Genomic DNA, 14559 nt, shown 5'->3' with positions numbered 1-14559 from the left:
TTCGAATAAGATAGTTTTATATGTATGAATCGAATGATGTTATGAACATCATTACTACCTCAAGTTTAGTAGGTAAACCTACTGGAAGTAACAAAAATTGATCTAGCTTCAAAGGATTCTTGGATGGCTTGAATTTTGAAGTAGAATCATGACACGAAAACAAGTTCAGGTAAGATTTCCACTCGAAATAAGATAGTTATAGTTATAGAAATTTAATCAAAGTTTAAATATGAGTATTACCTTGTATTAGAAAGATATCTTACTATAAATAAGAAAGATTTCTTGAGCTTAGATGATCACTTTACAAGATTGGAAGTAAGCTAGAAAACTTAGAAGTATTCTTGATTTTATGAAACTAGAACTTATAGAATTTATGAAGAACACTTAGAACTTGAAGATAGAACTTGAGAGAGATCAATTAGATGAAGAAAATTGAAGAATGAAAGTGTTTGTAGGTGTTTTTGGTCGTTGGTATATGGATTAGATATAAAGAATATGTAATTTTGTTTTCATGTAAATAAGTCATGAATGATTACTAATATTTTTGTAATTTTATGAGATATTTCATGCTAGTTGCCAAATGATGGTTCCCACATGTGTTAGGTGACTCACATGGGCTACTAAGAGCTGATCATTGGAGTGTATATACCAATAGTACATACATTTAGAAGCTGTGTATTGTACGAGTACGAATACGGGTGTATACGAGTAGAATTGTTGATGAAACTGAATTAAGTAGAAGTATTTTGATAAGTGTCTTGAAGTCTTTCAAAAGTGTATGAATACATATTAAAACACTACATGTATATACATTTTAACTGAGTCGTTAAGTTATCGTTAGTCGTTACATGTAAATGTTGTTTTGAAACCTTTAGGTTAACGATCTTGTTAAATGTTGTTAACCCATTGTTTATTATATCTAAAGAGATGTTAAATTATTACATTATCATGATATTATGATATATTAATATATCTTAATATGATATATATACAGTTAAATGTTGTTACAACGATAATCGTTACATATGTCTCGTTTCGAAATTCTTAAGTTAGTAGTCTTGTTTTACATATGTAGTTCATTGTTAATATACATAATGACATGTTTACTTATCATTTATCATGATTAAACATAGTGTAACAATATCTTAATATGATTCATATGTAATTAGTAAGACGTTGTTATAACGATAATCGTTATATATATCATTTCGAGTTTCTTAATTTAATAAACACAATTTTATGTATATTACTCATTGTTAAAATACCTAATGAGATACTTACTTATCATAATATCATGTTAACTATATATATAATCATATATATGTCATCATATAGTTTTTACAAGTTTTAACGTTCGTGAATCACCGGTCAACTTGGGTGGTCAATTGTCTATATGAAACCTATTTCAATTAATCAAGTCTTAACAAGTTTGATTGCTTAACATGTTGGAAACACTTAATCATGTAAATATCAATTTCATTTAATATATATAAACATGAAAAAGTTCGGGTCACTACAGTACGCTCCGAATGTGTATAGATTATCGTGAACTAAATAAAGGAACAGTGAAGAATAAGTATCCGCTGTCGATGATACATGACTTATTCGATCAACTTCAAGGAGCTTCGTTCTTTTCGAAAATAGATTTACGTTCGGGATACCACCAGGTTCGTGTTGCTGAATCTGATATTCCGAAGACTGCATTTCGTACTCGTTATGGTCATTATGAGTTCTTAGTGATGCCGTTTGGGTTAATCAACGCTCCAACAATTTTCATGGATCTTGTAACGATTAAAGATGAGTTGAAAACGACTACTGAGTAATCCATTTGGATCATTACCAAATCTTTAATAACATACTATTGAAAATAATTTTTTTTAAACGGCGGAACATTTATTAACTAAACTAGCAAAAAGCTAGAAAAAAATTACAAGGAGTCTAGTGGATTTTGAAACCACACGGACCAATTAATTCTAGTTTTTTGGTATCTAGAAAATAACTAAAAGAAAGAGGAATAATAATATTATCTAAAACATGTGGAATCCGGAAACTAGAATCTTTGAAGATATAGCTATTCCAAAGCCGCCATATGTTTCGAAGAGCCGATCCACTATTGTAAATAATTAATTAATGATGTACGAAGAATCATTTAATTTGTTATGCACCATGTAGGTTTTTCTATAAGATTTAAACATGTACGGTATTATTATTTTTTCAAATAAAATGTATATACATATACATATTATGCATACAATTACAATTTACAATCACATGTATTGTGCAAGTCCACGTTGTTTCCTGAACAGATGAAATTCTAGAAGCTCCAAAGTAAGCGGTTTTTGCCGTTTACCCAAGGTCTCCGTCTTCCATAAATCCATGTCGATTTTCATGACCCTGACCCGATCCACCATTCCATTTTCACATTTCATCCAAACCAATAAACCAATAAAGGTTCACTAGCTATCTAAAGCTCTACAAAATAAAGTATTAGACATTTCTTTCATTTTACATTTAAAGTATTAGACATTTAAGCTACACATACATTTCAATTGTATTTAATCAGTTATCACTTTATTAGTTTATTATAATCTGATTTTTGAAATTAAGGTTCACTAGCTAAACCATCTCCATTTAGCCCCGCCCTTCTATGTGCACGTGAGGTCTCGAGTTCGAGTCTCACATGGAAATTTCATAATGAAATTTGCTTTGCAGTTGGTTATGGAGTCCTCTGGAGGTATCACTGTCTGATTCTGTCATGTGGCAGTTGTTCAGGGGGTGCTTCCCATGTTGACTACACGCAGAGACTGTCGACAGTTGTTCGGTGGAACATATTTGATACATGAAACGGATATGATCGGGTGGTAGGAACTCCTTTAATGGTACCTCGTCAGTGACTCCAGTCTCGCTAAAAAAAGAAAAAATGTTCGCTAGCTATTTAAGGTTTAAAATTAAAACTACAAATTACTAATGGTAAAAATAAATATAATTTATTTTATTGGTAAGCATATTTTGGGCTTAGTACATTGCTAGGGTAGAATCGCCACACCACAAGTCATGCCAAAAATTAACATTCCTCTCATTACCAACCTCCATGTGAATTATATTCGGAGGCAATAAGATATCAGATATTGTTTCCATTCAATTTCGGGCTTAGTACATTGCTAGGGTAGAATCGCCACACCACAAGTCATGCCAAAAATTAACATTTCTCTCATTACCAATCTCCATGTGAGTTATATTCGGAGGCAATAAGTTATCAGATATTGTTTTAATTCAATTCACAGCAATGTCAACCTAAGGACTATTTTCAAGCTTACAGTAAAAAAAAAAGTGACCATGGATTGGTTTAACCACTTTCACCCACAAGTCATGATGGCAATAAAAATATTGTCGTCACCATTTTTGAATTAACGCAAGACTAAATGACTTTAGACTCCCTACATTTAACCCACTGTAATCGAAAGGAGCAAAAAACGGAGTTCCATTTAACCCACACCATTTTCTTTTTGGCCGTGGTACTACCCTAAAAAATCTTGCACTAATCGCTTCGAGTTTCTTAAGCACAATTTCCAGACATTTAAACAAAGACATCAAATAAATCCCGAGACTTCCCATAACCGACTTCAGAAGAGTAAGTCTACCTCCCGCAGAAATTAAACTCATCTTCCAAGTAACTAAGCGGTTTGTAAACTTTTGAATCAAATCTGTCGAATTCGTTACTGATATTGCACATTTCTTATATATTTATCATGGCAATATCCATCATTATTAGTCCATTCGGATACGGTTTTGGTTATTATTCGCGATTATTAGGAGGATTATGGTTTCGAGAGCCGAGAAGATCTTTTGTACGCTTTTTAGATCATTTTGAGGTATGTTCTATGTTATTTCATCAGCGGTGCCTTAATATGAAGTTGCAAGTTGGTTCTGGGCATTATATGGTGAAAAATTAAGAAGGAGTATGTGCACGTGTTAAGCCGCGGCGCGGCTTTGGAGCCCACGAGGGTCGAGCTATTTAAAGCAAGGAGGAGTTTTGACAAGAGTTAAGCCGCGGCGCGGCTTTCCAGGCCGCGGCGCGGGTCGTATCTGATGGCGGTTTTTGGACTATAAATAGGGAATTTAAACCCTAACTTTTTAACACTTTTATCCAGACGAATTCTAGCAGCTTTGGGGCGATTTTTGGTGACTTTTGGGGAATCCCAACATCATTTAATCAATTCAATCATTCCGGGAACGCGTTTCAATTCGTCAATCGTTCAAGATCACGATTTCAACTAGGTTTAATTCTTATCAGACATAATGGATTATCTTAATTGTTTATTTATGATTTTGTTTTCAGCCATGATTGTTGGCTAAGTTTTCAATGCTTGTCTAGATTAATAACCGAGGTTTTGGATGTTATGATTTATAGTATATGAATTTATGCTTGTTTATTTCAATAGTTTGAATAAAAGATTGATTCTTATTGATGTTTAACTTTATGAACTTGATTGATTAGTGTATTTGTTTGATAAAGAGAACTCTTGTTGATTTAATACACTAGTTTACAATTGATTTGTTTTAATTGATTGTTTGCTAACCGGACCAAGGGGGTAAATTAAGTTCAAACGGTTAGACGATATAGGGGTGAATTGTGTAGAGCAAACGCAAAGGAAATTGTTATTCAAATCTTTGATCTAGTTAATTAATTAGTCACAAACGAAAAGGTCTTAGGTACCAAGGAACCCTACATCTAGTAATTCTAGTTTGAGTACTTGCTAAAGAGAACTCTTGGTGAGTCGACTGAGTAATTTGCATGTATTAAGTCTTAAATTGGGCTAAAGTATAAAAACATCCAATTCCGAGGGTAAAAGGTCTAGATGAGCATTTTCATTCCATTTGATATCAAAACTATCTTAATTGCTTTCTTGTTTTCATTTTTATAAATCTAAAATCCAAAAATATTGTTTTTATTTTTCAAATCAAATCTTGATTTGGCTAATCGTTAAATAGTCACAAAAACCATTATCTCATACTTTCAATTTTAATAGATTAACTTAGTTTATTTCCACTAGTTGCAATCTTAATTCTCACTTTAAACTTTCCTTGGAACAATTTTGGATTTACCAACTTTATACTATTGCACGATCGGGTCCACTGCCCGTTAGTGTGTAGTAATCTTTTAACCGGAAATTTTCCAGAGATAATTTATATACTAGATTTTACACATCAAGTTTTTGGCGCCACTGCCGGGGAGAGTTGTGTCAATTTGAGATTGCTATCTATTTGTGATTAATTAGGATTTATTTTCTTAGATTTTAGATATTTCTTGAGTCGGTGTGTTTAATCGTTTTATCGTTTGTGTTTTGCAAGATAGCAGATAGTGTATGCCACATACGCGCTCTTTAGATTCTCCGATTCTTCGACCATTTGACAAACCTAAAAGAGAAATATTTAGAGCGTTAAGTCAAGAGAAAAAGTCTACAGTGGATTCACCCATTTTTCTTCGAGTGATAATATAATTCATCTAGGTAGTAGTTCTGAGACTGTGGTACCCGATACACCACCTGAAATCAACGAAGAGGAAGACACTTACATTTCATTAGATATTTTCGAGACTGAAGAGATGGCTGATCAACCACCTCGTCCCCAGACTATGGCAGAAAAGTTGAAGGCCACCCGAGCTGGTCAAGGAAATTCGATTACTCAACCAAACATCACTCAGCCTTTCCAAATCACAGGTCCAATTCTGAGTTTGATTTCTTCTGATTGCCAATTTCATGGCAAGGATAATGAGGATGCTAACGAGCATCTTCGTGTTTTCAATGATGTTTGCAACTTATTCAAGTTGAATGAGGTTGCTGATACTTCGATCAAGATAAGGATTTTTCCCTGGACTCTTAAGGGAGAAGCTAAGAGATGGTTAGATAAGCAACCCGAGGGAGCGATTACCTCTTGGGATGGGTTGGTGGATAAGTTTTTATCAAAGTTTTTCCCTGCGTCTCGAGGTGCTAGACTTTAAGCAGAAATTTCACAAATCAGGCAAAAGAGCAGTGAGACACTATTTGATGCTTGGGACCACTATTCTAATATGTTACGCTCGTGTCCGCAACACGGGTTGAATGATTTACAAAAGGTCCAGATTTTCTAAAAAGGTTGTGACATACCAACTCGTCAGATTATTGATCAAGCAACAGGTGGTACTTTAATGGATAAGACAGAAGAAGAGGCATTAGAGATTATTGAAAAGCAAGCTGCCTACACTCACGAATGGCATCAAGACTATGAGTCATCCCGTTTAGCTTCAGTTAAGTGTACCGAGACCACTGGTGCGTATGATGATTATGGGTCTATAAATGCTAAGTTAGATAAATTTGGTAGACATTTAGAGAAGTTGGATAAGGATATTCATAGTATGAAGGTTGGTTGTGAATATTGTGGGGGATTATATTTAGCAAAAGATTGTGATGTGGGTTTGACTATGAATCAGAAAGAAGAGATCGATTTTAATAGTCAACAGAACAATAATCAGTTTCAGGGACGTGCTCAGTTCAATAGGAATTTCAACAATCCTTATAATCCTCAAGGTAATTAAGGTTCGAGGTTCCAGCCAGGATCTAGTGGATGTTATCAACAGCAAGCTCCCAGATATTTTCAGAAGCCCCAAGCTGAAGAGAAAAAGTCTAACCTTGAAGCTATGATCGAAAATCTTGTGATATCTCAAACTCAGCTTGTCACCACTGTCACCCAAAACAATGAGAAGAATGATCAAATGTTTCGAAATCAACAAGCAGCTATTCAGAATTTAGAGAAACAAATTGGTCAGCTTGCTAATCAGAGTAATGAGAGGAAACCGGGGGAGTTACCGAGTAAAACAGATACTAACCCGAAAAATTGGCAAGTTAATGCTATCACCACCCGAAGTGGTTTAGCATATGATCCATCGAGGAAGCCCGACGAGTACGATTTGAGGGTTCCGTTAGCCGGTTGTTTCTAGTGCACCAGATGGGGGAAAGGAGCCAGAATAGGTGATTGAGAAGGTTGTGAGGGTACTGGAAACCGTTGCTACTAAACCGGTAGTTAAAGAGTATCAACCACCGCTCCCATATTCGAGGAAGCAGAGATTGGAGAAGCTAGAGGCAGAAAAGTTCAAGCTCATGGACTTGATTAAAAAAGTTAACATAAATATGCCTTTTATTGATGTGATTGCAGGTATGTCAAAGTATGCAAGGTTTCTTAAGGATTTTCTAACTAACAGGAAGAAGCTGGAGAACGTGTCTTCAGTCAGGTTGAATGATGCATGCTCAGCGGTAGTTGCAAACAAGTTTCCCGAGAAGCTTGAGGATCCTGGGAGTTTCACCATTCCTTGTTTACTTGGTAATTTAGATTGTGTGATGGAATTGGCGAATTTGAGAGCTAGCATAAATTTAATGCCTTATTCTATTTATTTAAAGCTAGACCCCGGGGAGTTAAAACCCACGCGTATGGCTATTCAGCTAGCTGACCGCTCTATTAAATTCTCTCATGGAATTATAGAGAATATGCTAGTTAAGATCGAGTCGTTGGTTTTCCGGCCGATTTTGTGGTGTTGGATATGGAAGTGGATGAAAGGATTCCACTTATTTTGGGTCGGCCATTTTTGAATATTGCTAGATGTATCATCAATGTTTATGGCCAAAAGTTGACCCTTAGGATAGATGACTTGAGTGCAACATTCTCAATTGGCCATGCTTTAAAATACCCTGCCTACACTGATGATACATGTTATTTCCTTAACACTGTGGATGTCCAGTTTGAGTTTTTGCAGGAATTCCCAGAGTTACAGGGTTCAGGAGAATGCTCATTGGTTGCAATTAATGAAGAATTGCAGGTTGAGGGGGTGGATATTTTGACCGCCTTGATGAAAAACTGCTATGAGCCGACTGATGAGAAGTTCAAAGAAACTCGATCGTGATACTGATTACCGGAGCAAGTCTTAGATTGAAGAACCTCCCGAGTTAGAATTGAAGCCACATCCAGATCATTTGGAATATGCTTATTTGCAGGAGGAATCTAAGCTCCCGGTAATTATTTCTTCTTCTCTTACTGCAGGTCAGAAAACTGAGCTTGTGACCATGCTAAAGGCCCATAAACCGTCCATTGCGTGGAAAATTCACGACATCAAGGGTATTAGTCCCTCCTATTGCACCCACAAAATCTTAATGGAGGATAACTCCAAACATGTGGTGCAACGTCAAAGGTGGTTGAACCCGCACATGCAAGATGTCGTGAAGAAAGAGATCGTGAAGATTCTCGATGCACGTCTGATTTACCCAATTTCTGATATTCGTGGATTAGCCCGGTACACTGTGTACCCAAAAAAGGTGGTATGATTGTTACCACCAACGATAAAAATGAGTTAATTTCCACTCGGACTGTCACGGGGTGGCGTGTTTGTATTGACTATCGAAAGTTGAACGACGCCAAACGCAAAGACCACTTCCCGTTACCTTTCATGGATCAAATGCTAGAGAGGTTAGCGGGAAACAGTTTTTATTGTTTTCTTAATGGTTTTTCGGGCTATTTCCAAATTCCTATCTCGCCCGAGGACCAGGAGAAAACCACTTTCACGTGCCCGTATGGCACATTCTCATACCGTCGCATGCCCTTTGGCCTTTGTAACGCTCCGGCCACTTTTTAAAGATGCATAATGGCCATATTCCATGATATGATAGAAGATTACATGGACGTGTTCATGAATGACTTTTCGGTCTTTGGTGACACTTTCAATTCATGCCTTCTTAATTTAGAACGGATGTTGGTAAGGTGTGAGAAATCTAATCTTGTGCTCAATTGGGAAAAGTGCCATTTCATGGTCCAAGGGGGCATAGTTCTCGGGCACAAGATTTCTAAGAACAGTATTGAGGTGGATCCCGCAAAGGTAACGGTTATTAAGAACCTTCTAATAATGGGATTAATTACATTTAACGAAATCGTTAACTTAAAGGTTTCAAAACAACACTTACATGTAACGACTAACGATGACTTAACGACTTAGTTAAAATGTATATACATGTAGTGTATTAAGATGTATTGTTACACTTTTGAAAGACTTCATGACACATACCAAAGTACTTCTACTTAACAAAAATGCTTACAATTACATTCTCATTCAACAATTCTACTCGTATGCACCCGTATTCGTACTCGTACAATACACAGCTCCTATATGTACATACTATTGGTATATACACTTCAATGATCAGCTCTTAGCAGCCCTTGGTGAGTTATCAAACATGTGGGAACCATCATTTGGCAACTAGCATGAAATATCTCACAAAATTACAAACTTATGGAGCCTATATGGACACCCCCATATTCACGTGAACTAGCACACCACAAACACACTTCCATTTCAACTTTCATGCATCAAATTGATCTCTCTCTTGTTCTCTCATATTTTTCTAAGTGTTCTTCATCATTTCCTTCATAATCTACATCAATCTAGCTCATAAATCCTAACCTAGATCAACTTACAAAACAACTACTCAAGAACACTTCCAAGTTTGCTAACTTACTTCCAATCTTACAAATTCATTTCAAGTGACCATCCAACCTCACTAAATATTTGTTATTTACAGTAGGTTATCATCCTAATTCAATTTAATACTCATATTCAAACTTTGAACCAATTTCTACAACTATAATTATCTTAATTCAAGTAGTAATCTTACTTGAACTTGTTTTCGTGTCATGATTCTACTTCAAGAACTTCCAAGCCATCAAAGATCCTTTGAAGCTCAAGTTATTTCTTCATCATTTCCAGTAGGTTTACCTACTATACTTGAGATAGTGATGATGTTCATAACATCATTTTATTCATATATATATAACTATCTTATTCGAAGATTTAAACTTGTAATCACTAGAACATAGTTTAGTTAATTCTAAACTTGTTCACAAACAAAGTTAATCATTCTAAATTAACTTTTAAAATCAACTAAGCACATGTTCTATATCTATATGATATGCTAACTTAATAATTTAAAACCTAGAAACACGAAAAACACCGTAAAACCGGACATACGCCGTTGTAGTAACACCGCGGGCTGTTTTGGGTTTGATAATTAAAAACTATGATAAACTTTGATTTAAAAGTTGTTCTTCTGGGAAAATGATTTTTCTTATGAACATGAAACTATATCCAAAAATCATGGTTAAACTCAAAGTGAAAGTATGTTTTTCAAAATGGTCATCAAGATGTCATTTTTTCGACGGAAATGACTACCTCTTAAAAAACGACTTGTAACCTGTATTTCTGACAATAAACATATACTTTTTATGTTTAGTTTCATAAATTTTAGTTCATTATGAAACCATAGCAACTTCATTAACTCAAAACGGATTTAAAACGAAGAAGTTATGGGTAAAACAAAATTGGATATTTTTGCTTGTTTTAGCTACGTGAAACTTTGTATCAAATCTATACTAACCATAACTTAACTAACTTATATTGTATTATTCATGTATTCTAACATATATTATATAATCTTGATAGACCATAGACACGTATACAATGTTTTGACATATCATATCGACGTCATCTATATATATTATTTGGAACAACCATAGAAACTCTATATGCGGTAATGCTTGAGTTAGCTATACAGGGTTGAGGTTGATTCCAAAATAATATATATACTTTGAGTTGTGATCGAGTCTGAGACTTGTATACACTGGGTCGTGGATTGATTCGAGATAATATATATTGATTTATTTCTGTACTACTAACTGTGGACAACTAATTGTGGACTACTAACGTTGGACTGTTAACTTAACAAATTTAAATCGATAAAACGTAATAAAATATGTTGTGAATATATTTCGATCATACTTTGATATGTATGTATATATTTGTTATAGGTTCGTGAATCGACCCGTGGTCAAGTCTTATTTTCGGACGAAGTGAAAATACGTGAAAGTGAGTTATAGTCCCACTTTTTAAAATCTAATATTTTTGGGATGAGAATACATTCAGTTTTATAAATGTTTTACAAAATAGACACAAGTACTTGAAACTACATTCTATGGTTGAATTATCGAAATCGAATATGCCCCTGTTAGCATGGTAGCCTAAGAATTAGGGAACTGGCCCTTAATTGACGTGAATCTTAAAGATAGATCTATGGGCACTTAACAAGCCCCAGTCGGAGAATTTGAACTGCTTTAGTACTTCGATTTTATCATGTTCGAAGGGAGTCCCGGAATGATGGGGATATTCTATATGCATCTTGTTAATTTCGGTTACCAGGTGTTCACCATATGAATGATTTTTATCTCTATGTATGGGATATATATTTATGAGAAATGGAAATGAAATCTTGTGGTCTATTATTATTATTATGATATAGGTTAAACCTATAACTCACCAACATTTTTGTTGACGTTTTAAGCATGTTTATTCTCATGTGATTGTTAAAAGCTTTCGCTGTTACATGCTAAATTCAGGACAAGAATTGGAGTCAGCATGCTTGTAATATATTCTTTAAAAACTGCATTCGGAGATTTAAATCGATGTGTAATAATAATGTAAACCATTATGTAATGGTCGTGTGAAAAATGTTATCTTTTAGATTATCATTACTTGATAATCTACGTTATGGTTTTAGAACCTTTATCGATAAAATAAAGGTTATGGTTTGTTTTAAAAACAAATGCAGTCTTTGAAAAACGTCTCATATAGAGGTCAATACCTCGCAAGGAAATCAATTAATATGAAACGTTTATAATCGATATGAACGGGACATTTCAGTTGGTATCCGAGCGTTGGTCTTAGAGAACCATAAATTTGCATTAGTGTGTCTTATCGAGTTTTTTAGGATGCATTAGTGAGTCTGGACTTCGACCGTGTTTTTCTTTAAAAACGATTGCTTAACACGTTTGTTGAAAACTATGTATTTTTACATGTAAATATTATGTGATACATTAATCTCTTAACGTGCTTGCTATTGTGTGATAGATGTCTACCTCTAGTACAAATCCCATCGACTCACCCAATAATAACGAAGAGTCGAATGTATTTTGGGAAAATTCACAAATTCCAGAAGAAGAAGAAGAAGAACCGGGAGAAGAGGAACCGGAAGAAGAGGAACCGGAAGAAGAGGTTCTGGAGGAGGAAATATTAGGAACCACAGAAAAATAGATAAATAAAAAAAATCCTCAACCAATAGACCAAAATTAAAAATGGTCAATGGTGTTTCCGCCAAGGAAGCAAAATATTGAGAAAATTACCAATTTTCTGATGAATCGGATCCTGACGACGATTCCGATGATGTTATAGAAATTACCCCGGCTCAACTTAATATAGCAAAAGAAAATAATAAGGGAAAATATATCAAAATAGAGAAACCCGAGTCCAAAACCGATGAACTTTATGTTAACATGAAATATCCCGATGGGATATACCGTAAACACCCGTATTTCTTAAACTTTAAATATAACCCGGGAACATCTAAACCATCAGGTTTTTCTAAACCATTTGTGAAAATGACGGCTCGTATTAGAGGAGAACCATGTATCCCTAGGAAATTAGCAAAACGAATCACGTCCGAGGAGGAAGAAACAAGTGAGTCGGAATAAAGAATTGTAATCATGCTGTGTAATATGTGTACTGTAGTGTGCTTGTACTTTTATGCTGTATGTAAAAATTTCTTGTAATGTTTGTATTCTATCATCCTTTACAAGATCTAATTTTTCATCTCTTTTACAGTATAAAAATACAAAATGGATGTTAAGGATAGACGACCGAATATTTTAGAAGACCTACCAGGGGATATGATTGATGAAAGCTTGTCTAGAGTTGGTCAGAATTCATCGACTCAATTGTTTACGGCGAGATTAGATTGTAGGAAATTTGACAGACGTTCTAGGCATGCCTTGGTTTATAAAAGGCTTTCCTTCGATAGATGGGGTATATCTCATTGGGGAGACCTTAAGTTACGCCATGTTTTCTTTAAGGCATTGTGTGCGGGAAACCCTAATGCAATTTTTCGCTACGGGTTGAGAGCCTATTTTGACTCCACATATCCCAACATAAGACTTCGTTCTTTAGAAACAGCTTCAAACATGCAACTTAAAGAAGCATGTTAGGTTTACGGGTTAGTGATGTTCGCTTCTCACCAAATTGAGAAAAAGAACATCGGATTGCAACTCCTTTATAAAACATTCCCACAGGTGACGGATTCAATAGTTGGGATGAGAAATAAGGTTTTTAACTTGTTACGGGGCTGTTGGATATTTTGTAACCCCCGTCCTTTTGACGACGTTACAACATGCTACCTTGCCAATAGTCACAATGGTTATTCCCCACTTGATCAAGGATGGGAAATAGTACTAGTAAAACCCGAATGCATGACATGTTTCTGGTCTTATGAATTATGTGTCTTTATCGCCTTCACTGAACAGTTTGAGTTTCACTAGAATTGTCCTAACAGCTGCCTGGTATTATGGTCATCGTGTGCTTTACTTCATGTTGTATGTAAAATAACGATATTGTATGATTGTATGATATTGTATCGAAAATTTAAGCTTGAAATGTCAATGAATTGAAGTTTTTCATGATAGAATATTATGTTGATAGTAGTAGTAATTTTTGTACTAGCTATTAAGTATGAACTTTAACGGGTAGGTAATACCCTAATCACAATTATAAAACGCTAATATGAAGAAAAAGCTTTTATAATAAGTTCATATTATGCTACAAAATACTACTCTTAATATTATATATGATTAACTTAATTCTTTTCACTATTTTTGAAGGAAATGGCACGGACTACTAGGCAGAACTTGAATATGAGCGAGGAAGATTTCCGTGCATTCCTTGCTACAAATATAGCCACAGTACAAGCTGCGATGCAAAATAACAATAACTCTGAATCCAGCAATGGAACAAATTCCACAAGAAATTGTGTAGGATGCTCCTACAAGGAATTCACTGCCTGCAAACCTCTGGAATTCGATGGAACCGAAGGACTAATTGGATTAAAACGGTGGACCGAGAAGGTCGAATCGGTATTTACCATAAGTAAATGTACTGAAGAAGACAAGGTAAAGTACGCTACGCATACTTTCACGGATACTGTGTTAACATGGTAGAACACTTATCTCGAGCAGGTGGGACAAGATGCTACTTACGCATTACTGTGGTCAGCATTCAAAAACCTGATGACTAAACAGTACCGTCCCAGAAACGAGGTCAATAAGCTCAAGATAGAGCTTAGAGGATTACGAGCGCAAGGATTCGACATTACCACGTACGAACGACGATTCACAGAGTTGTGCCTATTGTGTCCAAGAGTGTTCGAAGATGAAGAAGAGAAGATCGGCGCATTTGTAAAAGGGTTACCAGAAAGGATCCAAGAAGATGTGAGTTCACATGAGCCCGCCTCCATACAAAAGGCAAGTTGAATGGCTCACAAACTCATAAACTAGATTGAGGGAAGAATTAAAGAGCAGGCAACCGAAGAGGCCAACAGGAAACAAGTCAAGAGAAAGTGGGAGGAAAACAGTGACAAGAGTCACTAATTCAACAACAACCGCAAC

This window comes from Rutidosis leptorrhynchoides, chromosome 1 (genome assembly GCF_046630445.1).
Source record: "Rutidosis leptorrhynchoides isolate AG116_Rl617_1_P2 chromosome 1, CSIRO_AGI_Rlap_v1, whole genome shotgun sequence".
Taxonomy (NCBI): domain Eukaryota; kingdom Viridiplantae; phylum Streptophyta; class Magnoliopsida; order Asterales; family Asteraceae; genus Rutidosis; species Rutidosis leptorrhynchoides.
The sequence above is the reverse complement of the archived record's forward strand: the minus strand, read 5'-3'. Positions refer to the sequence as shown.